We start from the raw sequence: 27,624 nt of genomic DNA, 5'->3' as shown, positions 1-27,624 counted from the left end.
GATGAAGAATGATATTAAAACTAATCTCTGCTCATTTCTGAAAGGAAAGGCCCTGAAAATAAGCAGTCAAACACCTCTGCCAGCACTTCACAGGCCGACTTCAGCACAGAAACTCCATCAGGTTTCAGCTCTGTTTGCCTCTAAGACTATTCTAAGACTGATAATTAAACAGACCTATTTTCTGATTTGATTTTAAGTTCTGGAGTTAAAAAAACTCAAAAATTCCTCATTACAAAACAAATAGAAGATTATATCACAAAGCTGTGATTTTGATTAGAACAGAAGGCTTTTCTGTTTTACTTTTCTCTTCTGAAAAAGCATCTGGGCCCTAAAACTTGCAAAAACTCAAGTTTAAGACGATCAGTGATGAAGGTTTATCAGGGCCTTTTTTAATCCACGTTACAATGAGAAGAGGGTGTCAGCTCAGATGCTCCCTTAACGGAGCAATTTCTGATAATCTCGTCGCTTCTGCTACTTTCGCCACCAAGTTTTCTTCTTCCATCACCAAGCTCTCAAGACAGGGAACGTTCCTGTTCCACCAGACCTGCCGATACATCGTCAAGCGCGCTTCAGTACAGTTCTAGTCTGTGGGTTCGTTGGCCTGTCAAGAGAACGGTTTGGTATTTGAGGGAAAAAACACTCTTGGGTGCAGTTCTTAATAAGCTCGCCATACTCTGCTTTCTAGGAAAGAGGTTGCTTCAGGCAAGAGACAGTATATTTAACAAAATTTGTCTATAAAATCTCGAGCTGTTTGAGCAGTGGTCACCATGCTAGGTTTTGAAGCAGGCCTGAGAGGTTTCAAAGTCTACGGCAAGGTATAAAGTTTCATGAAAGCGGATGAATTCTAGGTCCCTTTTAACGTAAAACACAGATTCCATGCAGCGCTTTTACTAAAGGAACGGCTTTATACACACAACAGCGCCGAAGCCTGCCCCCCGCGCGCCTCGTTGCGGTCTTCGTCCCACGGCGGCTTTCCGGAGCCAGCCCCGCAGCCCCGAGCGCGCGCCGTCGGAGCCCTTCTCACCCGGGCGCACACGAGACTCTCAAAACCCTGGGTGCGCCAGGCGGGAAGCTGTGACCCGGCCCGGGGGGGTGGCCAGAGCCCCCGCCGCGCCCTCCGGGTGTCCCAGGGCCTCCGGGGGGCACCGCGGCATCACTGAAAAGACCCCAAGACACCGCGCCCTCGGGGTGGACGGGCCTCTGGGCCCCCGAGCGCGGCGCACGGGGTTGACCCCCCCAGGCCGGGAGGCTCGGACTCACGGCCACAGAGCCCGGGGCAGCAGCTCAGGCAGCCGAGGCCTCCCGCCGGCGCAGGCGCGCTGCGCCCGGCCCACGCCCGCGGGGAAGGCCGGCCGGCCCGGACCCACGCCCCAAAGGCCGCGTTCCCGCCGCGGGGCAGGGCGGGGCCCGCCGCGCCTGCGCACTCGCCCTTCGCGCAGCCCCCTGCGTCCCCAACAGCAGGCAGCACCACGTGACCACTGCCAGTACCCAAGATGGAGGCCGCGGCCAGGCCCGACCGACTCCCGGCCTCAGCCCGCGCACTGGTCTGCGCCCGCCCGGCGCGCAGACACACGCTCCTGACTGCTGCACCGGCGCGGGTCAGCTCTCCGGGGGCTGGCTGAGTGGAGCTCGCCAGTGTCAAGGCTCGTGTTTACAGTCACCACCCGCTCTGGCTCCCTACACACTCCCAACCGCCAAGCGCCCAGTGGCTGGCGCTTGGAGCGTCCTCTGATAGCCCCGCCCCTGAGATTGGCAGCTCCCTCAGCCAATGGGAACCAGTACATATCCAGGAAGGCGGGCAGGGGTGGAGCATCCCTGCCGTCCATAAGATGTCGGGCCTGGCGATTCGTGGCCCCGGGCTGAGGGGCGGGAGCAAACGGGGCTGTACCCGCGGCTCCAGCGGACCAATGGAAAGACGGCCGGGCGCCCGGGGAGGGCGGGCGGAGGGCGGGGCCGAGCCGTAATTGACGAGCTCTTCATTAGAAACCGGGCAGGAGGGAGGGGCCAGCGAGGGGAGGTGATGCCAGGCCGTCGCAGCCAATGGCTGCAGAACCGCCGGTGTGGGGGCGGGGCCTGCGTGGCTGACGGGCGTCGGGGCTCGCCTATGAACGCCCGGCTCGGTGCTGGAGGGGGGAGCAGCATCATGGTTCAACGTGGGTCAATTTTTTGTGAATGAGGAGGGGAGGTTGTGGGGCCGCCGCCGCGGAGCACCGTCCCCGCCGCCGCCGCGCCCGAGCTCGCGCGCCCGCCCGCCGCCCGCCCGCCCGCGCCGCCGCCTCAGCCGCCTGGGCCCGGCGCGCCGCGGCCGCATCCCCGCTGTCGCCGCCGCCCGAGCGCCCTCCCGCCCGCCGCCCGCGGTGGTGGTGGCGGCGCAGGCTGAGGAGATGCGGCTCGGAGCGCCCGCGCGGGGCTAGAGCGCCCGCCGCCGCCGCCGCCGCGGTAAGCGCTGCCCCGGCCCGGCCCGCGGGCCATTGTCCGACCCCCGCCCGCCCGCAGGCTGCCCGCCGGCCTCCACGCCCCCCGCCGCCCGGCCCCGGCAGGTGGACGCCGGGGTCCGCCCGGCCGGCCCGGCCCGGCCCGTGCGCCCAGGCCGCGCGAGGCGCCGGCCCGCGGGTGTCCGGAGCGGGAGCCGGAGCCCGTCCTGGACCTTCCCCTGCAGCCCCAGACGGCGAGGGCCGCCGCCGGGGCGGGGGCAGGACGGCCGGCTGGCTCCGGGCGCCCGCGCCGGCCCAGGCCGAGCCCTCGGCAGGTGGGCCGGGGGCTCCCGAGCCCGGGCGGGCGCCGTTTATGTAACTTTGTCGAGGCTGTGAGTTTGCAGAAAAACGTCCCTCCCGGGGCTCGCGGGCGGGGTGCGCCGTCGCCTGGTGTGTGCCCCGGACCGTAACGGCAGGGGTGGGGGTGCCCACGACCCGAGTGGGTGCCCGCAGGCTTTCCGCAGGCCGATGTGGCCCCGTCCTGCCCAGATGATGAGAGCCGCGTTTCCCGGCGTTGCAAACACACACCGCGGAATTACAAGCAAATTATCTCCTATTTACATTTAACGTTGAATTATTTGACACTGTTATAGCAGGAGACCGTGCGTATCAGTTGGAAAGGCCGGGGGTGGAACCCAGTGTACTCATTTAATGCATATCAAAAATTTGTAATAACTTGCAGCAGCTGAAATGAGTGTTTTCTTTATTGCATGTTGTAAATTGACCTGCTGTGACACAATTTTCAAATAAAGTGTTGCAGAAATTAAACTCAAGTTATTTTAAAACTAATGACTTTCTTAACTAAATCCTAATTGCATTACTGCAGAGACCTACCTAATTGCTTTCAGCAGCTCTGCCTGCCCTCGGTGAGGGAGGAAAGGGCCTGTCTAGTTACTTTGCTTCCTCTCTTTTCTCTACTCAGGCTTTTCTGTTTATTCCCACAAACCACCTAAGCATGGGAGGCCTGAGAGTAAACAAGTAAACAGCCCTCACCCAGTGCCAGCCCGGCGAGATTGGGGGAATACTAGTGGGTTTGCACCTTGGCCTGGTTTCACTTTTTCTTTTGTAACCTGATCGTGGTTGCCTGGAGTTTTAATTGCTTCTGATAATCCCGTGCATTATTTTGGAGATGGTCCTATGAAAGCTGGTGCAGTGATTTCAGAATCGAGCCAGGAAAGGTGGTGGTGGTAACTTGGGGGGCGGGGAGGGAGAGGGATTGAATTAAGAAAACTCAGCTGCTTGTACACAAATATACACTCCAGCAATTACAGAGCAACAAAAGTTATTGCAGAATTTTGCGGTAACTATGGCAACACAATTACTCTATTATAATTGGAAATGCAAAATGCCACCCTGTTAGAAGTTTCATCAGAATGGAGTTTTGGATATCAAAAATATGTGAGATTTAATTTTCTTCAGGTAGCTCCTGAGAATTCTAAAATCTGTTCAATTATCTATTTTTAAGAGTGATCAAGCTTTCCCAGATACTCTGCTCTGTTGAATCTGCGGCATCTTTCCCCAGAACTCCCATTTGTGTGGGAGGGAAGTATTTTCCTGCCTTAAAAACACACACCCTGACACATTGTTAGACTTCTGTAGCTTTCTGTGTTCTGGGCTTTTATTTTAAAGATCAGATACCTTCCTAAAGAGAGCAGTAATCAATCAGAAAGGAAGCAGGATTTATGCGGCAAGCAGATGTAACACTGCCCTCTTTAGGGTTAGTTCTTTTTCCTGCGAGGGGAGCTGGCCGCAGGAGTGCCCCTGGGAGAGCCCTGGGCTGGGCCTGTTGTGAGGGGGTGGATGACTGTGGTCTCCAAGTAGGCCTGGGAGGCCTAGAGACCAAGGACAGTTGTGGCCTAAGCAGCCCGGAGCTGGGAGAGAACGTCCTGTGGGCAGCAGCTTCACAGCCATGCAAAATAAAGATCTCCAAGTGCCGTGTTCACAGAAGCCTTGGGGGCTGTTACTGTAGCAAGATGGACAGAACAACATGGCGCCCTGGCCATGGGAGCTGGGGTGCAGACCCTGACTTGCTGTGGTCAGAAGCCTGCTTTGTCGGGATGCCTGTCTTGATGTTTACCAGGAGGACTGTAGTTCTGGAAGTTTCCACACACTGTGGGGTTGCTGCAGTTTAATTTCGTTATAAGTCTTTCCTTTTAACCACTGCATATTTATGTCCAGTAATCGACTTCCATTTTCCAGCTTCATTGTGAGGCTTCAGTGCAGCATGAATGGCTTTGAATTCTCATCCTTTGATGTTGGGGGCGGCACCCGTGGAAAGGCGACTTTGTGCCGTCTTAATTGCCAGAGCAGAAGAGACATTTCACCGCTCCTGCAGAGTGCGTCCGGACCCGCGCTGTTGAAAACGGCTGGGCTTTCGTCGCTCAGAAGCTGCCCTGAGCAATAGATTAGTACCTGCTGTCGGCAGCAGGGGAGACGCAGAGGAGGGAGGCTGCGGGGCGACCGGCTGTGGCCGGGCCGGGGGTCCCTGGATCAGAATCACCGCCTGTTCAGCTGGGGCTTTATGCCTGCCCAGCCTCTGTGGCAGCTCCGGCTTTTGGCCTTGCTCTGCGGTCGTCCCAGCCCGAGGGCGAGTTCCTGCCCCAGCGTGGCGGCCCCTGGCCTGGGGTGGGGGCCCTGGGGTGGGGGCCGGGAGCCAGCCTGGAGGGGCTCGTTTTCAGCCTCAGCCAGTTGGTCGGCTCGGGCTGCGGGGTGCAGTGGGCACGGGGCTTTTAGCTTTGATGTAGAGGAAGGGACGGCAGCTTCTGGTCCCAGTCAGATGAGGGACCGTGTGTCGACAGTGACGCGCTCCTTTGTAGACCTTCGCGGTGTATGTTCACGGAACGTTTCTTTTGGGGCAGGTGTTGTTGAACTGAGGTCAGTGAGCTCTCTTCATGAGGTCATCTTCTTCCCTTGGGCTTGTATGAGTGAGGAGATGGGGTGGGTGGGCCTGTGTAGGGAGCGGGGTGGTCTCTGAGGCTTCTCTGACACACTTTTTACTCATTTCCTGAGAGGGAGGCCCAGGGCCCCACGCAGGTTGCCTCCACAGTGCCCTCTGTGGAGCCGCGGGGTTGGATCGGCGTCTGCATCAGCAGACATGGAACCAGAACAGTTCTCCTCTTTCCTGGAGGAGATCGTGGTGCTAGTCCCGTTGACCCTTGAAGAACATGGGTTTGAATGGTGCAGGTCCACCTATATGTGGATTTTCCTTAATAAATACCATAATATTTATTGAAATACTACTAATCTGTGGTTGATTGAATCTGGGACGTGGAACCGTGGATACAGAGGGCTCACTGTAAAGTTACAAGTGGATCTTCAGCTGTGTGCGGGGTCGGCGCCCCTAGCCCCCAGGCTGTGACTGAAACACAGACCAGTAGCGACCACTGAGTGAGCGCCTGCATGGGGCCACGTGCCGTTGTAAGTACTGCCGTGTGTGTCCCGCTTCTCTCTCCCTGCAGCCTTGGGAGGGGGCTGCTGCTACATCCATCTTGCAGAGGAGGAATGTGGGGGTAGACAGGAGGATGCGGCATCTGGTTAAGTCCCGAGTGCTGCTTCCCTCCCTTCCCTGCCTCTGCTTCTGGGCCACTGATGGTCCTGAAGCTGAAGTTGAGCGTTGTCGAGGTGTTGGGGAGGGCTTAGCCTCTTTGAGAAGAGGAACAGTTGGGTGTTGGGTGTTGGGTGTTGCTGGAGCTGTTATAGGTGATGCCGTGTTTCAGTATGGTCTGGGAAACCCTTCTGGCTTTTTCATGATGTCTTCTGTCCTGTGTGAGGCATGGCAGAACTGGAAAGGGACCTCATAATCATGCCGGCTGGTGGTTGCTGCATCCGTGCCTGGATCTTCTTCTGAGGGTGCCTGAGAGCGGGTGAGGGTGGTCAGGGCACCTGGTGCTCCACGTGCACTTCAACCAGAGCAGTGGGGCCTTCTCTGTTTTGTTTGTAGGATTACCTTGGTAGAAAGCATTCAGTCAGAACCAGGACCAGAAACTTTGAAAAACTGCTGGTTTAATCCATTTTTATTATAATACGAGCTGGAAACTTTAAAGAGAAAAATGCTGACAGATTTAACAGGTTAAGAATTAAAGAAAATTCTCTTTGTCAAAAGACTCCATAAGTGAAGTTAAGAGACAGAGAAAACAATTTTTGTGTAATGTATTATGCCTACATAAGCTTAATAATAAACATGGAAAGAGCTTTTACAAACCAATAAGAAAAGGATGAGCATCCCGACTGCATGGTGAGCAAAGCACATAAGTCTGCAAATCCTAGAGGCTAGTGATAAAAGAGACTTCACTTCACCAGCGACAACAAAATGTAGCTGCAAGAGTTTATTGATGCCACCACATCAGCACAGGTTCCGTCTGATGACACCCATTGATGGTGATAATAATAATTCTTACCTTACATGGTTTTTGTGGAATTTGAAGAAGTTAATATATGGAAAGTGCTTAGAACACAGCCTGGCACATAGTGAGCACAGTGCAAGTTTTGGCCGTTGTTAATTACGATTTAATTACTCTTGAGAAAAGGTTTCTGTGTCAGGCTTTAACATGGTCGTTCCTTTTGTCCCAGCAAAGCCGCTTCCTGGGATTTATTCTTGGGAGGGGACAGGACAAGCACGCGGCTGTCCAGGCGGGTGGAGGGTGCTGCCGCCGCCTTGCTTGCAGGGGTGATACTCACTACATATTGGTATTTTCTTCCTGTGGAAATCTACACACAGGCTGCCAGTCGGCAGAAGCGTGCGGTGTGCTGGTGAAAACGGCGGGTGCTGAGGGCTGGCCAGGGAATCCGCGCCTTCTGTTTTGTAAGTGCTTGGGTCTCTAAAATGATAGTGGTGACTGTCTGGGGGGTCAGAAAAGTGTGCCGTGAGGGGCTTCCACTGTCCTTCTACTTATGCTGGTTTTGTACCCATTGTTCTGTAAGCATATATGACTTTTTAATAGTAAAACTTTTTTTAAAAAAAGGTCTGATGTTTCCATTGGGGGAAATGTACTCTTCAACTCCATAATTTATAAAAGAGGGGGACTAAGTTCTTGGCAAGTTACATGGTTAACGTTAGAAACATTGAGAGGATTTGTTCCTCTGACTCTTGTAAGCTGTCCGAGGCCGTGCTGGCCTTCTGGGGCTGGGGGGCTCTGGCCGAGATTGCGCTGTGAATGGTACCTAAGCAATCTTGACCCATCACTTCCTTGCGCGAAACCTTGTCCTGGCTTCCCTCTGTTCTTAGGCTCCTGGAAGGCCTGTCTGATCCTGGCCTTTGTTCTGCTTGCCTCATCTGATAGCACCTGTCCTGGACACTGAGCTTCAGCCCCCTGCCTGCTTTGCTTCCTCGCTCTCTGTAAGCCCCCTTTGGCCCCAGGGCCTTTGCACACACTGTTCCCATCTCTTGGAACTACCTCTTTTCATCCCCCTCTTCTCTGACCCCTCGATGCAAGCTCATCTTTTGGCCCCTGTGAAACGTGGCCTCACATCCTTTTTACTCCTTCCTGCAGGATCTGCTTGTGTAATTTCAGTAGCTTGTTGCGACATTAGTGGTTTAATGTCCCTTCTCTTACTAGTGGGGGCTCCATGGGGTTGAGGGCCTGAGGGCCTCATGCCCGCTTTGTGCCCAGTGCCTGGCAGTGAACGAACGAATGAAGGAGTGCCCGATGCACGGCATGGTGAATGCCCTGGGTGGGGAGCCTGGATGGGGCCTGGTCCTCCGGCCTCACGGCGCCTTCTGTGTTAAAGCCTGTGCTCTGGAATGGTCTGTTTCCTTTCCGCCTCAATCTGGGAACTTCTTGGTTCTGATTTTGGAGATTACATGCTTTTAAGTAGATGCCGTAAATACAAGTGAAGTGGATTTTGTGATGCAGAGAGGAATGAGAGAAGAAGGGCCTTAAACACCCAGCTGTCAAGTGGCAAATGGGGCCGTGTGCGCAGCCCAGCGAGCGTGCAGGCTTGTCCTCGGCCGGATGGCCTGGGGCACCCGTGTTCCAGGTGGCCAGCCGCTGCTTTTGTTAAAGGCACTTTCCCGTTTGTTTCAAATTGGAATTAATGGCGTTATTTAATCATTTCTTATTTAACCTCATAATTTTGAGATGATCCTTAATATGGTCTCGTCAATAAATATCTTGGAGTCAGCCGTGCTTAAAAATGTGAATGTCTGGCTGTGTTAGTTCACTGCCGTTTATGAAGTACTCTGTCCGCGTGGGTCAAGCGCCTTTGTTGGATTGATGCTGGAGCCTGGAACAGTAAACCAGTCCTTACGGCCTGGAAGCCTGAGCCGGCCTTCCGAGTGGGAGAGTTGTTCAGGCTGCGGTTGGAGTTGTGTGTGGTCTTGGGAGTGACGGTCAGCTGGTGTATGTGGTGCTGTTTGCTGGAGGGGGTCTTTTTCAAACTTGGGAAGAGAAGTTTTTCTGACTCCACACCCCCTCCCCACACTGTCCCCCCCCCACCCCTTGGGGGTGAGAGAGGTGGTAATGGTGGTTGGGAGTGTGTTTCTTAAAAGTTTCTAATTGATCAGTTATAATTTTGCAAATACTCAGCCTGCACCTGACCACATACAAAGATTTACATGCGGGGCGGGGGCTGGGGGTCAGGGAGGGGAGTTGAACAAATGCTGCTGCTTGGGAGGACTCAGAGGCAGGTCCTGTGACGCCGGGCCTCTGCCCACAAGGGGCTTAGACGTTGGCGGGGATGGGGGGCGCGGGGGGGAGGAGGTAACCACACACAGGTGCGCCAGGCCTGGGAGGCTGGGGGCTTGGTGGAGGAGGGGCCCAGATGAGGGAAGACGGGAGGGTGGCTGGGAACCCAGCGTCGGCCTCTTTAGCCGGAGCAGAGTCGTGGGGCTGCCGCCGGGGGGAAGGGCCGGATGGTGGCCCGGCCTCGAGGGCTTGGAGGCCGGAGCGCGTGAGGAGGGCTGAGCTGGGCCCGCAGGCGGCTTGCGGCTCCGCGCGTGCGCCGCGTGCCCGCGCTGCCCAGCCTTGCCACTGTTGTCTCCCTCGGGGTGCCGCGCCCGGCCGCCCCGGGGCCTGCGTGGCGGAGGCAGCGTGGCGAGGGGGAGCACACCTGGTGCCCCCGCCCGTGGCCCGGCAGCCCCTCCCCGGAGTACGTGCTGGGAGCGTGGCGCCGTCACCCTGGCTCCACACTGCAAGGGGGCGGGAGGTCCGGGGCCACATCCTCAGGTGGGGTGGCTTCCATCCTTCATGCAGCTGGTGTGACCGAGAGCTGTCTCGTAGATCTGGGACTCCTTAGAGTGGCTGGCAGGGTTGGGAATGTTCTGGAAGGGACCTGGGCCAGCTTCTCATCCAGCCACACTGGCTTTACACATCAGGAGTCAAAAACTGATTCTGCGCCCCCCCCCTTGGCCCCTGCAGGGGCTTTCCCGGGGCCACTATGTGTTTGGGGCCTCCCCCACACAGGAACGCAGCAGGTCTGCAGCAGGTCCGCAGCAGGTCCGCAGTACGTGGTGAGGGGCGCGAAGCAAGTCCGTGGGGCTGTGGGTCTTCTGGGTTGATGCTTGAGGTCCCCTCCAAACTGAGGTTTCAGCCCCACAAGGGCTAAGAGGTTAGCAGGTCCTGATGAGCTGGCCCCCCCAACCCCTGGGGCTGTGGACACGGGGACTGGGGGATGTGTCCACCGGGCCTGTGGTTGATCAGTGAAAGTGAAGAGTATAGCCACTCTCCGGGCTATGGCTCCCGGCCCTCATGGACCTTTTGTGAGAGTCGTAAACGAGTGGTCGGGAAGCAGTATAGTGGATCACAGCCCTCTCTGCTGTAGAATTTATGTAAGATTTTGCACTGAAAAGGTCACAGTAGGTGGTTTCAGTCCTGGTTCTTTGGAAACCTTCCTTTGCCAGCACAAGGGCTGTGGCGTAATTCTGTCCTGGCCCCTCCCCCCAGCTGGAGGGATTTGAAGGCCGCGTCACTGGGGCACTTAAGTGCCCACTTCTGTGTGCTCCAGAGTACCTTTCTCTCTGAGATGTTTTCCTTTCACTTTTCTGGTTAGGGTCCGGCCAGTTTTGCAGCAGCCTGAGTGCATCCCCCAGCCGTCAGCTTTGATGGCAGTTGGCCTGCAACACCCTCACTGTCCTTCCCGTGGAAACTCCTAGAAACGTGGGCCAGGCCGGGGCAGCGGCCTCCTTTGCCCCCAGCAGCCCCAGCCTCGGGCCCCTAGTGGAGGAACCTCTAGCTCATCTCCCAGGGCTGATGGAGAGTTGCCCTTTTGGGACTTGGAGTTAACAGACGTTAGTGTAAAATGCTCCCCCGAAATCCTTCCCCGAACAGGAATGTCTTTCTGTGTCAGAGTGGATCGTGTTCTTCCAAATGTGGGTTGCATTTTGCCGAAGCTATTATTTTCAGGATTCCTCTGATTCCGGAGAGGACGGATCTGGAAGAGCAGAGAGGCACGCAGTGGGACCCGCCCTTGTTTCAGATGCTTTCGTTGTGGCTCCTCGGAAGTCTCCTTCAGGGTGTGGGCCTCGCCGTCTGGCTTGTGCACGTGCCCATTCTGCCTGTCATGGTGCGACTGGCCTGCCGTGTCCAGGAGGGGTTTCCGCAGACGGAGATGTTTTGCTTTCCCTGGCTCAGGGGTGCTGAGGACAGAACGTGGATGCTGAGTCAAGCCTGGGTTGAGACCTCAGCCTCACTGTGACCTCACCCGGTGGGTGTCACCTCGTCTCTGCCAGGCGGATGTCCTGTGTGGAGCACGGGAGACGGGCTCCTCCCTGTAGCCAACGGGAGGCCGATGGGGTGGTGGGCCCACGAGCCTCTCCCTGAGGCTCGGCTTCTGACCCCACCTCTGCAGACGGGTCTCAGGTGGGATGTTGTCTGCAAGGGGAGCGCCGGTGACTGGGCTCTGATGCCTGTTACATAACTGCCGGTCTCCGTGAGGCCCCGTGCCAGCCCAGGGCATCTCTGCCTGCGTCTGCCGGAGTCACGGTGGGGCGAGCGCCTCCTCGAAGGACCTCAGTCACATTCGGGAGCAAGCTGTCTGTCTTTGCCCCTGCAGGCACTTTTTCTTAGCTCACAGAGACCCTGTTCTGGAAAGCGCAGCAGCTCCCCTTAGACTGCGCGAGGGCCGCGTCGTCTCCGAGGGCACCGCCGTGGTGCTAAGCACCCGGCACGCAGGGCCTGCCCGGGCGGCGGCCGTCCTGCTGCGCTTGGGCCTGGGCGGCAGGGCGCTTCGTCCCCGCCCTCAGGGCGGCCCCTGACCTGGGGTGATGGACGCTTCACGCTGTCTTGCTGTCTGTGGTGCCCGGAGCAGGGAGCTGTCCGGGGATGGCACAGTTCGTGTCGTGTGCTCATTTCCGCTTGTCATTGTTGTCCGGCAAGCAGCAGCAGGAGCCTTGTCTGCTGCCGGCCTTGGAAGGCGGCTCCACATGGCAGCTGTGGCTCGAGGGAACCGTGTGGCCCGAGTGCTCAGGCCCTGGGTGGAGACGTGGGGACGGCTCCTGGTGCAGGGGGAAGGGGCAGTGAGGCTTCACAGGCAGGAGAGGCTGGGTGCTCTGGCACCCACGGGCACAGCCCTCCACAGAGGGGCCCTGTGCCCGTGTGTGCAGTGGGTGGTGGCCGTGGTGTAGGGTCAGGTAGCCGCTGGTGGACGGATGGTGTCCTCCCTGCGACTGGGACCTGCGCTTTCACAGGGTGTCTTTGAGTAGCTCTTCATCAGAAAGGACCTCTCCGCGGCAGGCTGGGGGAGCCCTGTGCCCTGCGGGGAGCTGACTGACTTGCCTTCTGGGGACTTGCAGGTGAGGGAAGGGCTTGGTCCCGCTCCTCTGCAGCATCGAGATCTTGTTTCTTTCCCGTTTTGGGAGAGTCCGCTTCTTGGTCCTAAAGTGGCCCTGCCTGCTGCCTTCAGGGCTACACACGTGCTGATGCCTTCCCACCAGGACAGACGGCATCTTCGTCTCAGCAGAACATCCTGGATTCACTTGCTGGCTCTGGGTTAGGTCACTTGTCACTTTGGCCAGGGGTATGGAATGCGCTCACTGGCTCAGCCTCTTCCAGAAGCTGGCTGGGGAGTCAGATTCCCTCATAGGGATGTCGCTGCTGGCAGGAACCAGGGGACAGCGTCCTCCTCAGGGCTCCTTGTTCCCTGCAGCCCCAGCAGCAGCTCCAGAGCAGCCTTTCGTGTGGGCCCCCTGTGCGTGGTGCCATGCTGAACGTCTCAGAACATTTCACAGACCTCGTCTCCCGGGATCGTGTAGCAGCCCTTTCGAGGGAAGGATGGTCCCTGTTTACAGAGGAGGAAAGGGCTCAGCAGGGTCTGGAAGTGATGCTGTGACAGCGCCAACGTGGCAGCGGACATGGACCCCCAGCCTCCTTGTCTCCTCCTTCCTGGGGGGTCCCCCGGCCCTGGAGGTCAGGACAGCTGACCAGCTGGCAGGGTGGGTAGAGGGAATGGAAGGTCATCGGGAAGATTCCTCTAGTCTCTACCTCCAATGGCCGCCTGTCTGGATGCTGACAGTCTCCTGGAGCGGCCCTTAGAGTGGGGACAGTGGAGCCACCAGATGGCAGGGACTGGGCCTTCCAATGCCTGCACATGCTTCTGGTTGACTGATCCACTGCCCTCAGGGCCCAGCTCCCAGGCAGCCCGAGAGGACCACCGCAGTTGTCTGAGGATGTTCTGGGGTGGGGGTGAGCCCACGTCGGCTCTCCTGCTCCAGGCAGATCCCGAGTGCAGGGCCTGCCGGCTGACGTGTGGCCCAGGCCTGTGGTCCCAGGATCCCCGCTGACCACGTCTGCCTGTGTGCAGCGGGCGGGGGGTCGGGCACATGGGCTTGACGATCTGGACTTCACAGCCCCGCAGCATGTGTGTGGTCAGCTCTCCAGCCTCTCTGTGCCTCGGTCTTCTCATCTGCAGGGTGGGCACAAGAATTTCTGCCCCTGAGGACTGTTGTGGGATCAGGTGCGGCAAGGAGATTGGTGGCCCAGCTCCCAGGGCTGCCTTGCGGCACGAGAGGGAGAGACACCGTTGCCCTGGCTTAGGTTCCCATGCCCTGGGCTGGGGATTACCCCCGCCCCCTCCCCGTCCTGTGGTGTTTCTTAGTGCCGGTCACTGGGCTGTGATTAGGGACTCTGTTAGTCCTCAGCACCCATGGGTTGGGTCCCCTTCCTTCCTCCCTGCCCACTGTGGACACTAACACTGGCACAGATGGCTTGATGGCGGGGGCTGGGGTGGAGCTGGGCGGTGGCTCTGAGCCTTCACCTGTGTGCGCAGTAAGCTGCCCACCCCCAGGTGGGAAGCACGGGCCTTGCTCTGGGGTGCACTTCTGGGTCAGAAGCCCGGAGTGGTGGGGGACTTGGTGTTTTGGAAAGGGGCCTGGGTGCGTGTCCTGGTGCAGCCGTGCCCAACCTGTTGTGTGGCACTTAACCGCCCTCTGCGGCCTCGGTTTCCTCTTCTGTACAGTCAGAACAGAGACCCCTGACCTGGCCGCATTGTGAACATCATGTGACATCACGACAGCTAGGGGTGCAGGCCTGGCAGCCACGGTTCTACTCACTGTGCTGGCCACTGTCCCCTCCCAGGTGTGGAAGGTGTCCCAGCCAGGGCGAGAGGCGGAGAAACTCAGACCTGCCCCCCTCCCGCCCCACCCCCCGCTGCTGGGTTTTACTAGGGGAGGCGGCGCCTTTCACCGAGGTGGGAGGTGGAGGCTCTCCCGGGCATCGTGTAGGTGTCGCTGGCCCTGTGGTCCTTGCTGGGCAGAGCACAGCTGGGCAGTGTAAGGAACCAGCAGCCAGAGGGCGGAACTGAGGCTGGAGGTGCCCCTGGGCCTGGGTGGGCAGGGACGTGTTCCTGCCCCTTGCGAGCCCCTGCGGGCCGCCCCGTGCCGTGGGCGGGACAGCTGCAGCGGGTGACCTCATCTGAGCCATTTGTTACCAGTACCCTCCTCTCCCCCTTCTTCAGCTCACAGTTAAGTTCTGGGATGTGCAGCCTTGGTGAGTGCACCCTCCGCTGCACACACGCCCCGTGCGCTCACATACACGCACACGCACGCACATGGACGAGCACACGCAGGAGCATCTGCGAACTGTGCAGGTCGGCCCCTCCCATGATTCCTGCCAGGCTGACTTGAGCCCTCACCTCTGGCCGCCCACCACTTAATGAGGAACAGCGGTGCTTCTGGAGCGAGGGTGCTTCTGATGACGGTTGGGGTGATGCAATTCTCTCTCCATGAAGTGCAATTCTCACCCAGTTCTCTCCCCAGTTCCTCATCCCTGAGGGTAGATACTTGATTTTTCAGCCCTGGTGAGTTGGGCTTTCTCAGGCACGGGAGTTTGAGGACTGTCCCAGCAGAGGTCTGGGGGCTTGGTCGGCTGGGGATGGCTGAGGCCTGCCCTCCTGCGGGCCCCGGGACGGGCTTCTCCCACCTCCGGACCCTCAGGGCTGATTGTCATCGACGTCGAGCGGTGGCCCTGGAACTGCTGTGTTCTGCGGCCTCCTGAAGGCACCAGCTCTCTCGTGTTACAGGCGACTTGTCAGGGTCCAGGGCTCAGACTGCTCGGGAGGCGAGTCTGGAGGTCCCAGGGAAGCGGCAGCGTGGGGCTTCGGCCTGCCGGGTGGCCGGACGCCCAGGCCCAGGCCCTGCAGCCTCCCCGGGCGCCCCGGGCCCTGCGCCCTCAGGCCTGGTCCTCTTCCGAGCCCTGCCAGGGAGGGCCCTTCCTCCTCCACAGCCCTCGAGGAGGCGGCAGCAGACCTGCGTCCCGTGGCTCCTTCCGGGGCCAGCACGTCTCAGCTGGCTTCGGTGGTGACCCCCCTTCCCTGTCTCTGGTCGTTACTCATGGAGCAGTGACCAGTCTCTGTGCTCTCACAGTGTTTGGCCCCAGTGCGGGTGGCCTTGACCTGCACTGACGTGGTCAGCACTGCATCTGATCGTGGCTCTGAACCTCAAGCGTGGTGGCCTTGGAAGTGCTCCCCGGGGGCCCTCCTGCTGTCCTTCCACCTCTGCACCACACTCTGGCCATGGCAGCCTATGTCATCTGCTGGTCAGGGCGCTCCTGCCCGATGGCCCTGTGTCTAGAATAAAACTTGGGGCATTTGCCTCACCGGCAGGTTGTTCAGCATTTGGTCCACGTCCCTCTGTCACTTGTGTCCTCTGGCCTGCTTCCTGGGCATTCCTGCCCCAGGCTTCAATTCCTGCCTGAGGCAGGACCTTGCTTGGGGTCCAGGGCAGCGGCAGGGGACGTAGCTGCCTCTGGGGGGTGAGGGGTGGCTGGATGGCTCCTGTCCGTTTCGGTGGCAAAGGAAAGTGTCATCACTTCCTTAGAGTCTCTGATCCTGAGTCTTGCGTCTCCAGACCGTGTCCCCTTCCTGCATCGCACTGAGTAGCGGAGGAGGCACAGTGGGGGTCTCTGGGTCCTGCTGTCATGCTGTCCCTTAGAAGTCCCCAGGGCCGGCATCCCTAGCAGTGGGGCCAGCGTGTGCGTATTCTTTTCTGCTGTGGAGGTGAGGCCCCGCTCCTGAGCCGTGCTGCTGCCGGGAGCTGCAGCCCCTTCTCAGAGGCTCGGGTCGAGACTTCAGAGGACAGGTGGTGTCCGCGACCACCCTTTCCCGTGGTCCGTCCCCTCCCTCCAGCTCCCACCTGAGGGGACCGGGCTATGCAGAGCTCTCAGCTGGAGCCTCCTTTCCTCCAGTCCTTGCCTCCCACCCACCCCCTAGAGATCTGCCGGCCCCCAGCTGCTTCCCGGGTGTGCTGAGCGTGAGGTCATCTTCATAGGCCACGACATGAGCAGGGTTGGGAGGCCTTGGACTAGGGGAAGCTGAGGGTCGGGGTTCCCCTAAGGCCTGGAGTAGAGCTTTTAGCTGGGGAGAGGGTTTTCTCCCACAGCGCGAGGGGCCTCGGGCCTGGAAGCACCCCAGTCCCACGGGAGACCAAGTGCCCAGCCCAGGCGCCTGTGCTAATGAGGGAGAATCAGGGATCGGGGAGAGGCTGTCCCGTCTCCGGCCCCGGTGCCCCCTGGGCTGGCCCACCTGCCCGTGGGCGCCGTACTGGGAGTTTTATTTCAGCTCTCGCACTGTGAAGACTCTCTCTCAGTACGGGTTTTAGTACCCGTTGGCCGTTTACAGAGGTGGGCTGAGCCCTTGGAGTTGAGACAGCTGGCCCACCTCTTTCTCATGATGCCGGGTCACTTTTTCTTACTTCCCTGTGAGAGGGTCATCCTCGAAAATGCCGTTTTGCAAACCACTTTTGAGAGTTACGGGATCTTTTAAGCCCATCCAAGTCCCAGGTTAAAAACTCCTGCTACAAGGAGATGGGCCGGGCCCTGCGTGGTGGCGGGGCACGTGTGCTGCTTTTCTTGTCGCAGTGTTCGTGGATTCTCGTTTGGCGAGGCGTGTGTGGGCCACATTCTGTCACTCAGGATGACCATGCGTTCCCGCTTTGGGGGCCCTGGCGACTCAGGGGCCCCGCCCCGCTGGCCTGTCTGCTGCTGTGTGGCCGCGGCCTCCTTGGTCCACAGTCGTGTCGCCGCTGCGTGACCAGCTGTCTCAGGTGCTCATGGTCCCCGCCCAGAGCACCACGTGCTGGATCAGGGCGCTGGGGGCACGGCTGGTGTCTGGGTGGTGGGGCTGGCTTCACGGGGGACAGAGAGGAGTGCTCGCGATGGGTCGTCAGGCTCGCTGTCAGTGTGGTGGGCTGAGAAAGAGCTTTTCTCCGTTGCTTCCCGCGTGGACCGTGTCCTCGCTGTGGATTCTCTGTGACTCCTGGAGAAGCCTGGTGCTAAGGCACCTGTTCTGCCTTGGTGGTTAAGAAACCAGCCCCTGCCCTGTCGCCCAGCCCCTGACCTGTTCCTGCCCTGACCCCCTGTCCCTGCCCTGTCCCCTGTCCCTGTCCCGGGCCCTGGCCCCAGACTGCCTTCCAGCACGTCTGTCCGCCCAGCCCAGCTCAGTCTCCCGGCAGCCGGCGTCACTCTCGTCCTTTCTAGTTCCTGACTCACAGACGGGGAGGTTTGCTCACAAACTGCCAAACCTCAGAGTTGAAGTGTGGGTGACAAGGGTCCGCTTAGTGATTGTGCCCTTCACAGGAAGAAACAGGCTCAGAGAGTGCAGGGCCTCGGGGCTGGTGAGGGCAGCGAGGGCATCGCAGTTAAGATGGGCTCGGGGGTGGGGTGGGGAGTGGGGTTGTGTGTGGGGGCACTGAAGCCAGTGCTGGAGGGGGGCGGGGCCTCAGGAAATGGGCGTGTCTTCCCGGGCGTTGGAAGACTGGCCAGACAGGCATGAAATCGGTGAGCTGGACACATAGGTAAAATGCCAAAACGTTAAAACAAACATGAATGTAACATGGATGTCTATGCAGCAGAATGGACGTTTCACCTGATTTCTTAGATAAAATGTAAGCTGTTACTGAAAGCTCCTACCTGGTGGTGTGGGCTGGCTTCCCCTCGTCTGGACCCACCCTCCTGGGAGAGCTCTGGGCTCGGTCTCCTGTCGTGGGGGCTCGGGGGAGGAGTCAGGAGCCCCCTGCCAGTGGCCCTCTGTGCTCCAGCTCGTGTTGGACCTACAGAGAGCCCTGTGGCTCCAGGACAGAGCCAGCCCCTGGGTGACTGATCTGGGTCACGACTGGGTGGTCCTACAGCCAGAGGAGCCAAGAGGTGTGTGGTGGGGACTGCTTTTCTCGTGCTGCCTGAGAGTATGTTTCCAGTGTCATCAATACGAAGGGAACGAAATTGGGAGAACAGATCAGTAATATAAATAAGCCATTTCTGTAATTGGGAAAATACTAATGATTTAATTTGCATATGTGGCTGAAGCGTTTTTTTATGACTGCCTTGATAATGCAGGACAGGCTGAGTATCACAAATGCAAGCAAATAAAGAAATCCATTAATTCTCCTATTCATTTTCTAAAAAAATGGTATTCCCGGCTTTTACACTGACAGTTTAATAATTAGGGTGCCTAATTTTAATCTGTTACGTGGGTGCGTGCCCTGCCTGGCTTAGGAAACCAGCTCTTGTTGGTGTGATTCTGACAGGAAGAGTACAGAGATCTGGGGAACCTCGGGTGAGATCAGAGCCTGTCGCTCATGGGGCCGTGTGAGCCCCGCAGCTCTTGGTCTGCTTTGGGGCCTGAGCAGCCTGAGGGAGCCAGCCTCAGATGCAGGAGCATGGGACTGGGTGGTGGCTTCAGAGAGAGGCGCAGGTGCTGGAGGCTGCTTCAGGGCTCCCACCCCGAGGTGATCTTGATGTCGCCAGAGCCAAGGTTGAGAAACCTTCTTGTCACCACGTGCAGAATCCTGGCGTTTCTTTAAACTGTAAAGTAAATGGCCCTGCCTTTGGATCAGAATGGATTTGGTTCCACGGCACAGTCAGTCATGTAACTTAAATTGTAATTTTGAAGCCACTTGGGGACCCGTTACACACATCACTTACCAAGTTGGGGTGAGGAAATAAGTCAGCTTTCATTTACCTTTTTTTGCATGTGAATAAAATGTACCTTTATTCTCTCCTTTCCTTTTCTATTCACTTCGCTTTCACATTTGAAGAATGGGTTTCGATTCCCCAGAACTTACGTTTTCCTAGCCAGAGCGTGTTTTGCATGCAGATGTAGTCAGAGATAACAAAGAGGCATGTTTGTGTAGTAGTGACTACATAAAAAGAAAGGATGTACTGAATTGTAAGTTGCAGTTTTAGAATCTGCTGAAACCAAGCGCGACAATCGTTTGTCTCCCGCTGCAGCTCCCGGGCTCCAGGTTTTCTTTGTAACTTACCCTTACCTTCCGTCCTTTGGTCTGCTTCCTTCACAGTAACTTTGCTTGTCCATCACATGTCAGGTGACAGCTCCGTCACCGCAGATTTACTTCATGATGAGAGTGCAGGGTTGGGGGCGCTTCAGTCACTTTCTCAGGTTGTCACACAGACGTCTGTTTGCTCTGTCGCATCCTGGCCTGGGACAGGCCACTGGTTAGTAGTAAGGAAGTAGCCGCTGCGTGCGGGGCAGATGAGACCTGTGCGTTTCCTTAGCTTCTGCAGCGGGCTTGCAAGGCTCTGGAGGAGGACACCCAGCATGCTTCTGTGAGGTTGGGGCCAAAGAAGGGAACTAGTCCATGTGGTAAGAAATTTGGGCCATTCACTGGACGTGTGTGTCCAACAAGCTTTTGAAAAAATTATTTTTAATCATAGGAAACACATAACTTCAAGTTTACCATCTTAACCATTTCTAAGTTTGCAGTTCAGAGGTGTCAGGTGAACTCGCGTTGTTGTACAACCGACCTCCAGAACTTCTCCAGCTTGTGGGCCTGGAACTGCCTGTTAGACATCAGTTCTGCCAGACCTTTTTGAAGACAGGCTGTTCTTATTGTAACATTTGCCAGCTCTGAAGGAGAAGATGGGAAGAGATAAATGTTTATATACACTACGTATACATGCAGATATAGAAGAGATCTGTATCCATACATGTCACGCTAACGTTACATAGAATGTAATATACAACCTAACATACTGTGATTTGAGTTAATGTAATATTAACTGTGTACCATGTACATGTGCACACGTAATTTACAAGGAACTTCTGGAGACAGCTGTGGGGTCGCTGTAGGACTCTCGCCCTCTTACAGCACTATTTCTCCTCATTCTTGTGGTCCTGATTCACAGGCCTGACCAGGTCGTTCTCCGTCCCTCAGCGACCTGGCTCGTGGGCGCCAGCTTGGCCTGTGCTGTGTCCCAGACCCCACATCCCACCCCCCTTTTCACACCTGGCCTCCCAGCCCAGTGACGCCGTCATGTTCCCGCTGGTGACGAGCCTGCAGGCCTGGGTCCTGCCAGGTCCCCCCAGCACCCTCCAGCCTGGAGCCTTGGGTCTGAGCCCTCCTCCCCCGCCATGCCCAATGCCCCACAGCCAGGCTCGTCAGCACCTTGTTTTGGGGGCTCATTCTGTCCTCCCTCCTTTCCTGAGGCTCAAAGGGTCTTGGGGTCTCAGTAGAGAGGGTGGCTGAGTGGCCCTGCAGCTGATGGGAGCCCCAAGGAAGGGCGGCATCCCGCCTGGGGGCTCAGCCGGGCCACTGAGAGCCTGAAGGCCAGGGCAGGGTCCCCAGTGGAGGTGGCGGGGGGGGCATCTGGGCAGAGAAGAGGCCCCAGCAGGAGCTGGTGGCCTGAGAGCAGGTGGGTGCTGGGCACTTGTGTGGCCCTGGAGCTCGGGCTCTACCCCGAGGGCTGGGTAGCGGGCTTGGGGGGCTCCCAGGGGAGCTGAGGGGCACGAGGTGGGCTGGAATTGGAGTTTGGGGCCTGCAGAGGGGCCTGGGGTGAGTGGGGTTCTACCATCGTGGAAGTGTCTGAGGTCGTGTGCCCTGATAATCGCCACCATATTGAGTGTCACTGCATTGTCTCTTTTCCGTTGTCTCTGGTGCTCACACCTGCGGGGGTGGGGTGGGGGCAGGACGTGCGGGACTACTGGCCGCCCCGCCCCAGCCCCAGCTGCTGTCCTCGCGTCCGTCCCCTGAGCACACGTGTGGCCTCCTCCCCCCGGCTCCTTCCCGAGGCCCAGCTTTCCCCCGGACTGCCCCCCGGCTCCCCCCACCATAGACACTTACTCTTTGGGGCTCCCTGTCCCCTTTACGCTGCTTCCCTGTTGGGCTGTGTCCCTTCTGAGTCCGTCTCTGCTTCTCTGGACCCCAGACGCATCCTCAGTGCCACCCCTCCTCCCGCTCCCCCACGCTGGGCCTGGTGCTGCAGCTTCTCGAATGTGCTGAGTTAGTGGTGAGGCCGAGCACGGGGCCATTCCTTCTGGGATGAAGGAGGGAGAAGGAGCAGGTCCCTGGGCAGCTGGACGGATGCTGGTGTCTGCAGAGGCTTGCTTCTTTCTTGTTTTGCCTTTTGAAAGGCAGTTTCAGCCGAGGCCTAACTGTCTGCCTCTGCCAGGGCCAAGGAGAGGGTGAGCTGCAGGTGCACTCGAGTGAGAGAGGGGGCCCGGGGACCTGGCTCTGTGACTGCCCCTCATCCCCCAGGTTCCCAGGGCCCCCACCCTCGCTCTCCCCGGCCCGACTGCTCTGGGCCCTCCTAGCCCTCATCGCCCCACGTGTCGCGTCTGCTGCCCGCCTCCTGGAATCACGAGGCCCAGAGCCGCCGCTTATGACTGAGGGCCGCCTTCCCTTCTGTGGACACTCGGGCGGTGGCCTGGCCAGGTCTGTGCCCCCAGGGCCGCCATGTGTCCCTCTGCTTCATGGAGATGCAGCTGACGAGGTTGTGTGCATTTGGAGCGTACGTGTTGTGAAGTGAATGCCACCATCAGCTTAATCAACGCGTCCATCACCTCATGCAGGTACCTTCTGTCTGTGGGGAGAATGCTTAGGATTCCCCGCAGCGAATCCCCGGTGTGCGGGACAGCAGCGTCACCACCTGGTGCGTCAGGTCCTCCGGCTCGTCCATCTCATAACGGGAAGGCTGTGCCTTTGGCCAGCATCCCCTCGTGTCCCCTTCCCGGCCCCTGCCGGCCGTTTTCCTAACCATCACTCAGGGCTGGCCACTTGGGCTGTTTTCAGGGACACTGAGTGGAGCTGGGCGGTACCAGGTCTCAGGCCAGTGAAACGACCGGGAGGCAGAGGGGGAGCACCTGGGTTCTGTCTGGTCCGTGGCCGATCGCCGTTAATCACCTCTGCTGGGCCGCCGGGCACGGCTGCTGGGCGATCACAGGTCCTGCCGGGGCCGGTGGAAGGCGTGGGCTCGCCCCTCAGGGCCAGCATCTCCTGACTGTCGGGGCGCACAGCGATGCTGTCTGGAAGGTTCCGCCAAGGGGGCCGTGACCAGACATGCCTTCCCTGGGAGCAGGAGTGGGGTCTTCAGAACTCGGAGCCAGGGCGCCTGGCGCGCTGGTCCCGTGTTGCTGATGAGAAGCATTGCACCGTCCCGTTTCTCACTCGCTTTTAGGGCCTCGCTCTGACTTTCTCTGAAACTGTAGGAGCGTCCCCTCGCTTCGGTGTTGGGAAATTTCATAATGTGGGACTTAAAAAATGTCTCCCAGTTGGCACAAAGGGGACTCCTTGTGAGGTCTTGTCCTGTGCTCATCAGGGGGATGTTTCCTCCTCTTCTGTCACCACCGCCACCACCGTCATTGCCTTCTGGCACCTCTGTCTCCGGTTCCCCGTTGGTGGAATTCCTATGCCTCCATTTAGGGCCACGAACGTTGTTCTCTGAGATTTACTCAGCTCCGTCCCCCTGTTTCTCGGGGCAGTTTTGTCTCAGGCTCACCGCCCTGTTTCCGGCGCCCCCCGTGGCCCGGCCGCCCCTTGCGCGCTGTGGTCGGTGCTGGGCTTTGCGTCGGTGCTTCGTGCTCCCTGTCACTTGTCAGAGGTGCTCCAGGTACCTTGGTTTCCTCTGACTCAGTTGTTCTCTTTGTCTTGGTTGTGTGTGTTTTTTTCCTTGCTTCCCCTTGACCTTCACCGGCTAGAGAACTGTCTGTTCATATTTAAGGATGAGGAGAAGATAAGTTACAGCTGGATTCAAGGTGCATGTGGAAAAAGTAAAACAGGAGGGATCTACAGGGACAGTCACCCTCCTTGTTGGTCCAGGGTCCCCAGAAGCTGCAAAGGACACATTTGACAGGATAAAATTTAAGACTTTTGATTGGGTAAAGATGCTAGCAACAAAGTAAGGAGTAAATAAGAATTTTTGGAAAACACGTGTAACACTGACAGATAAAGAATGGTGTTTCTGTTATCCAGAGGCACCTTGGAAACTGGAGAGAAAGACACGTTTAGAAACTGAACACAGACTGGGCAGCAGAGAGGAGATCAAAAGGAGGAGGTGCGCAGACTCCCCCTTGGCGACCCGGGAGCTGCAGACGCAGGTGGAGCGTGGGAGGGGTGTCACAGAGCAGGGGATCTCGGTGTGGGGGGAGATGTGGGGAAACGGTAACCTCAGGAGGGACTGGAGGGGGCCGCAGTGGTGGCGCCGCTGGAGGTCATCCCGCTGACTTTCGCTGAAGTGGGAAGCAACGCAGACCCTGGACTCGGCCTCCACTCCGGGGGACCGTGCTTCTCGGGGGCCCGAGCACCAGCACGCGAGGATGTCTGCGCTGCGCCGTCCCGGGAGTGAACCACTTGGGAGGAAGTCTGTGCCCTTCAGGAAGGGAGTGGTTGGCTAAGTTTTGGGACATCCGCATGGTGGGACAGTTCCAGAAGTATTGTTGAATGAGAAAAGATACGAGAAATCTCTGTGATCAAATCTCATTTTTGTGAGGCAGACCTGGGGGCGGGGTGTGTGTATCTTTGTGTATAATCTCTGTGTGTGTGTGTGTGTGTGTGTGTGTGTGTGTGTGTGTGTGTGTGTGTGTGTTTGTGTGAGAGAGAGAGAGAGAGAGAGAAAATGGAGAGAAGTACGGACTGTCCCCTTGCAAAGAGTACCTGTTGGGTTGTTCATGGTGAAGAGATGAAAAAGGAAGGAAAAGACAATTGCTCAAAAATTAAAGCAGCATGTGTGCTCTCCGTTTCTGTAGACTGAATGCCTCTGTGCATTTATGCAGAAAAATATAGAAAGAAGATGCAGCCGGGCTGCTGGCTGATGGGGCAGGTGGGCCCTGAGGTTCCAGAGTGAAGTGAGGTGTCATCTTCTGAAGGCAGAGGGGCCACCGTGGGTTTGCAGGTTCGTCTGGCTGCGGGAGCTGCACCTGGGGAGATGGAGTGCCCCTGTATGTCTCTGCCACGTCGTTTCAATGTGTAGATTGGGGGAGGACCAGGATGAAGACTCGCTTCGTAAAGGAACTCGGGGAGCTAGAGGGGGTTCGATTCCTTCGACGCCTGCTCCCGTCTACCTGCATCTCCGAGTGTTTGTGGAACTGTTGAAATCTGACTACCAGTGCCTCCCCACCCCCAAGGATGCTTCGCTGTTTTGGGTTATATCGGTTTCCTCCGTGGACCCCTGTTTAACGAGACAAGGGGACACACCTGCGCTCAGCTGCCCTCCCAGAGCACTGTGGTCACCACGCCAGGCCCCCTGCCCGCCTGTCCCCGCCCTGCCTCAGCCTTACACTTAAAAGTCAGCTCTCCAGGCCCCCGCCTGCCTATTTTCCTCTAAAATTATTTTATTTAGCAGCGAAGGAAACAAGTGTTGCTTTATCTGGGTGCTTTAGCCATTTGGACCCTTAATCTGAAGCGTTTATTTACGTGGGTGTTTATCAATGAACAGACAGAGCCGTCTGGACGAGGGACCCAGAGAGCTGCGGAGGACGGATGTTGTGATGCTCCCGACAGACAGCTGTTCCCGCGTGCGAGTGTGCGTGCCTGCGTGTCTGCGCACGCGGGGCCCAGCGACCCTGGCTTCTTGCTCCCAGGGCCCGTCCCCTTTCTCCGCTCCGTGTCTGGCCTTTGGGCCCCTCCAGGGTGGGTGATGGACAGTCGCCCTCTGCTCAGCAGAACCTGCCCTGGCATGGCTCAGGTTTAGTGGAATTCCCGTGAGAGCACACGAAAATGGAGTCTTCCCACGTTCAAGTGGGGAGCCTATTATGAAACTAAAATGTAAATCTGTGCCAACAAATTATGGGGAAAAAAATCTTGTCTTCTGCCGTCTACCAAAAATGACAGTCTTACAAGACATAACTGCTAGACGTCACAACCCGTGTTTCATTCAGGACGTCTGCTGAGCAAAACAATACTTACTACTTAGAAAGGGCTTGGAAAAGCACATGGTCAACAGTTTGTTTTCGGATTAAAATGTATTTAAATGTAATCGTAATTCAGATTAATCATTTAATTGAAAAATATTTAAAATTACTTCTGATACATTTTTCTGTGTGATGCCCTGACTTAGGGCTCTTGGGACTCCCCGTGTGGCCCCTGGGTCTGAACTGCCCACCCTGCGTTTGCATCATTCACGTGGCCTCGTCCTGTGTGGTTCCTGTGAGGCCGCTGGGTGACTATTTCCCGTGTGCATGCTGGTTGTGAGAATACAGTAGCAAGAACTATAAAATATTTATCCATGGCCCAGAAAGTCAAAATAAAATGGTGCAGGCGGGATGGGTGAACCAAATCGGCATGATTTCCACTTTTTCTTTGATGCAAGATGGCCTTTGAGTGCTTGACTCTGTCTCTGTCCTCTAGCCAGCAGTGTTCAGGTGGGTGAATTCCCACCCTTTCGCCGATTTTTCATTCGTGTCAGGATACAGACCACAGCTGCCGCCTCCTTGTTCCTCCTGTCCACGCCCGGGGGAAGCCTGTTTTAGCTGCTAACAGCACAGATTCGTTTGAGCCAGTTTCTCATTTTAAACCCGTGGAGTCACAGTCTGTCTATCTGTCCTGGCCCGAGTTGTCTCTGCTGTTCGTCTGTGTTCCTGCTTTGGGGCACACTTCGTCTATTCGCATTGCTAGACAGCGTTCTCTGGGATGACCATACAAGGATTCACTGTTTATTTATCCTTTCTGCTGCTGACGGACAGGCGGGAGGTTTCCAGCTTTCAGCGGCCGCAGACGGTGCTGCCGTGTCATCCCGTGCATGGCTCTGGGGAGCAGGTGCGTGCCTCTCTGCGGGCGCGTGCCTGGCGTGGCTCTGCAGGCAGTCCTTGCCTCCCGCCGCTCTCGAGGCAGAGTGAGCCTTCCCGCCGTTCCCATCCTTGTTGGCACTGGGTTCTGCTTTGCTTTTAAATTGTAGCCACTGGGAGAACCCCGTTGTGGCTTTAATCTGTATTTCCCTGTCATTACAGATGCAGAGCACCTCCTCAGGTGGTGACTGACCGTTTGGAATCCTCTTTTGTAAAAAGTACCTGTTCTAGGTTTTGCCCGTTTTTCATTTGGGTTGTCTGCCTTTTTCTTAATGATTTGTGAGGATGATTTATTCTGGATTCCGGGCCCTGTTTGGTGTACTGGTCATATTCCCTCCTCTCTCGGTTGCTTTCTCACTCTTCTGCTGGCTTTTTGAATGAACTGAAGTTCTTAATTTTGATGCGGTAGTATGTGTCATTTTCTTTCCTCCATTGTAAGTGCCTTAAATTGTTTTTATTAAGTAGATTTAAGAACTCTCTCTCCCTGCAGGCTTTTTTCTTTGTTCTATTTTAGCTGAGGCTTTCTTGTCCTACCTGTGACACTTAGGTCCGTGCCCCCCCCCCCCCCGCCACTGGTTTCCTTGGTGGCGGGCTGCCCAGGCCCGGTTCATTTCTGTTTCCATAAAGACAGCAGTTGCCTCAAACACTGTCTATTGAAAAGACCCAGCCTGTTTCCCTATGGATTTGTTACGTCAGGTTACTGTATTTGTGATGGTCTTATTCTGGGATGTTCTGTTCCTTGTTTTGTCTGTTCTTACAGTGTCTTAATTACGTGGGTTTATAAGAAGTCTTCGTCTTTAGTAGTGTACGTTCTCCAGGTTCGTTTCCCCTCAAATTGCCCTTCTAGGACCTTTGTACTTCTTGTAAAATTTAAAATGAACTATCAATTTTCAAAAAATTCTGGTGGGGTTTTGAATATAGTCACATTGACTACCAGCTCACACGGGCTTGGGGGATGTTGACGTAGTGACCGTCTTGGGCCTTCAGCTTATGTGCCTGGTACACTCCTCCATTTGTTTAGACCTTTACGTTTAACGCATCGTCGTTTAACGTGTAGAGCCCTCATACATTATTTCGGAGATTTAGCCCCGGATAGCTGCCAACATTGGATGTTTGTGAATGGTATCTTTCAAAGCTCATTTTCTGTTTGTTTTTTGCCAGTGTGTAGAAACACAGTGGATTTTTGCATATCAACATTGTACCTGGTGATCTTGTTAAGTTTGCTTAGGAATTCTGATATTTATTGGCAGATGGTTTTGGCTTTTCTACGTATCCAGTATGTTGTCTGTGAATGGTACAGTGTCTTTTTCCTTTCTAATCCTTGTGCCTTTCATTTCTTTGTCTTGCTTTGTTGCCCTGGCTAGCATCGCCAGTTTGGTGTTGAATGGAAGTGATGGGGGTGGTATCTAACCTCTGCCTCGTTCTGGGAATGGCCCTCTGAGCCTCCAGCTGGTGATCTGAGTACTTCATCCTGCACTGGGGAGCTGCAGGCTTGTGGCTCTTGGTTTTACTTTTTTTGGCTAACAGCTGCTTGTTCCCCCGCCAGCCTGGAGGCTGAGGCCGCGTGGGGAGGACTCTGAGCTCTGGTCCTTCCTTGTCCATGCGACGGGTGCAGAGGATTGTGGCAAGTGAGAAAACATGTCCTCTTGGCACTGCCACAGTTCTTTGTGGTCGCTTAATATGATTTTTAAAAGAATGTTCTCGTAAGAAT

General features: G+C 56.8%; 1 protein-coding gene and 1 long non-coding RNA gene across 7 annotated transcripts in view; one reads left to right on the top strand and one right to left on the bottom strand.

Annotated features, from left to right (window-relative positions):
• Positions 1-367: 367 nt before the first annotated feature.
• LOC123614886 (uncharacterized) lies at positions 368-1,715 on the bottom strand. Of its 2 annotated transcripts, none has more exons than XR_012506900.1 (2): positions 1,489-1,715; positions 368-601 (listed from the first exon to the last, which is right to left on the bottom strand). It is a non-coding gene; the product is annotated as an uncharacterized LOC123614886 (long non-coding RNA). The 2 variants fall into 2 exon arrangements; XR_006722366.2 differs by lacking the exon at positions 1,489-1,715 and adding an exon at positions 915-1,468.
• A 534-nt stretch (positions 1,716-2,249) lies between these two features.
• Positions 2,250-27,624, top strand: part of HDAC4 (histone deacetylase 4) — a 270,948-nt gene continuing 245,573 nt past the window's right edge. For 2 of the 5 annotated variants that reach the window (XM_074364631.1, XM_074364629.1), the window contains exon 1: positions 2,259-2,439. The gene's annotated coding sequence lies outside the window, so the exon portion shown is untranslated. Of the gene's footprint in view, positions 2,440-27,624 lie in introns of all 5 variants that reach the window. The other 3 variants (XM_074364638.1, XM_074364630.1, XM_074364632.1) reach the window with 3 other exon arrangements.

The sequence above is a fragment of the Camelus bactrianus genome, chromosome 5, assembly GCF_048773025.1.
Source record: "Camelus bactrianus isolate YW-2024 breed Bactrian camel chromosome 5, ASM4877302v1, whole genome shotgun sequence".
Classification (NCBI taxonomy): domain Eukaryota; kingdom Metazoa; phylum Chordata; class Mammalia; order Artiodactyla; family Camelidae; genus Camelus; species Camelus bactrianus.
This window is presented reverse-complemented; position numbering and strand designations above follow the sequence as displayed.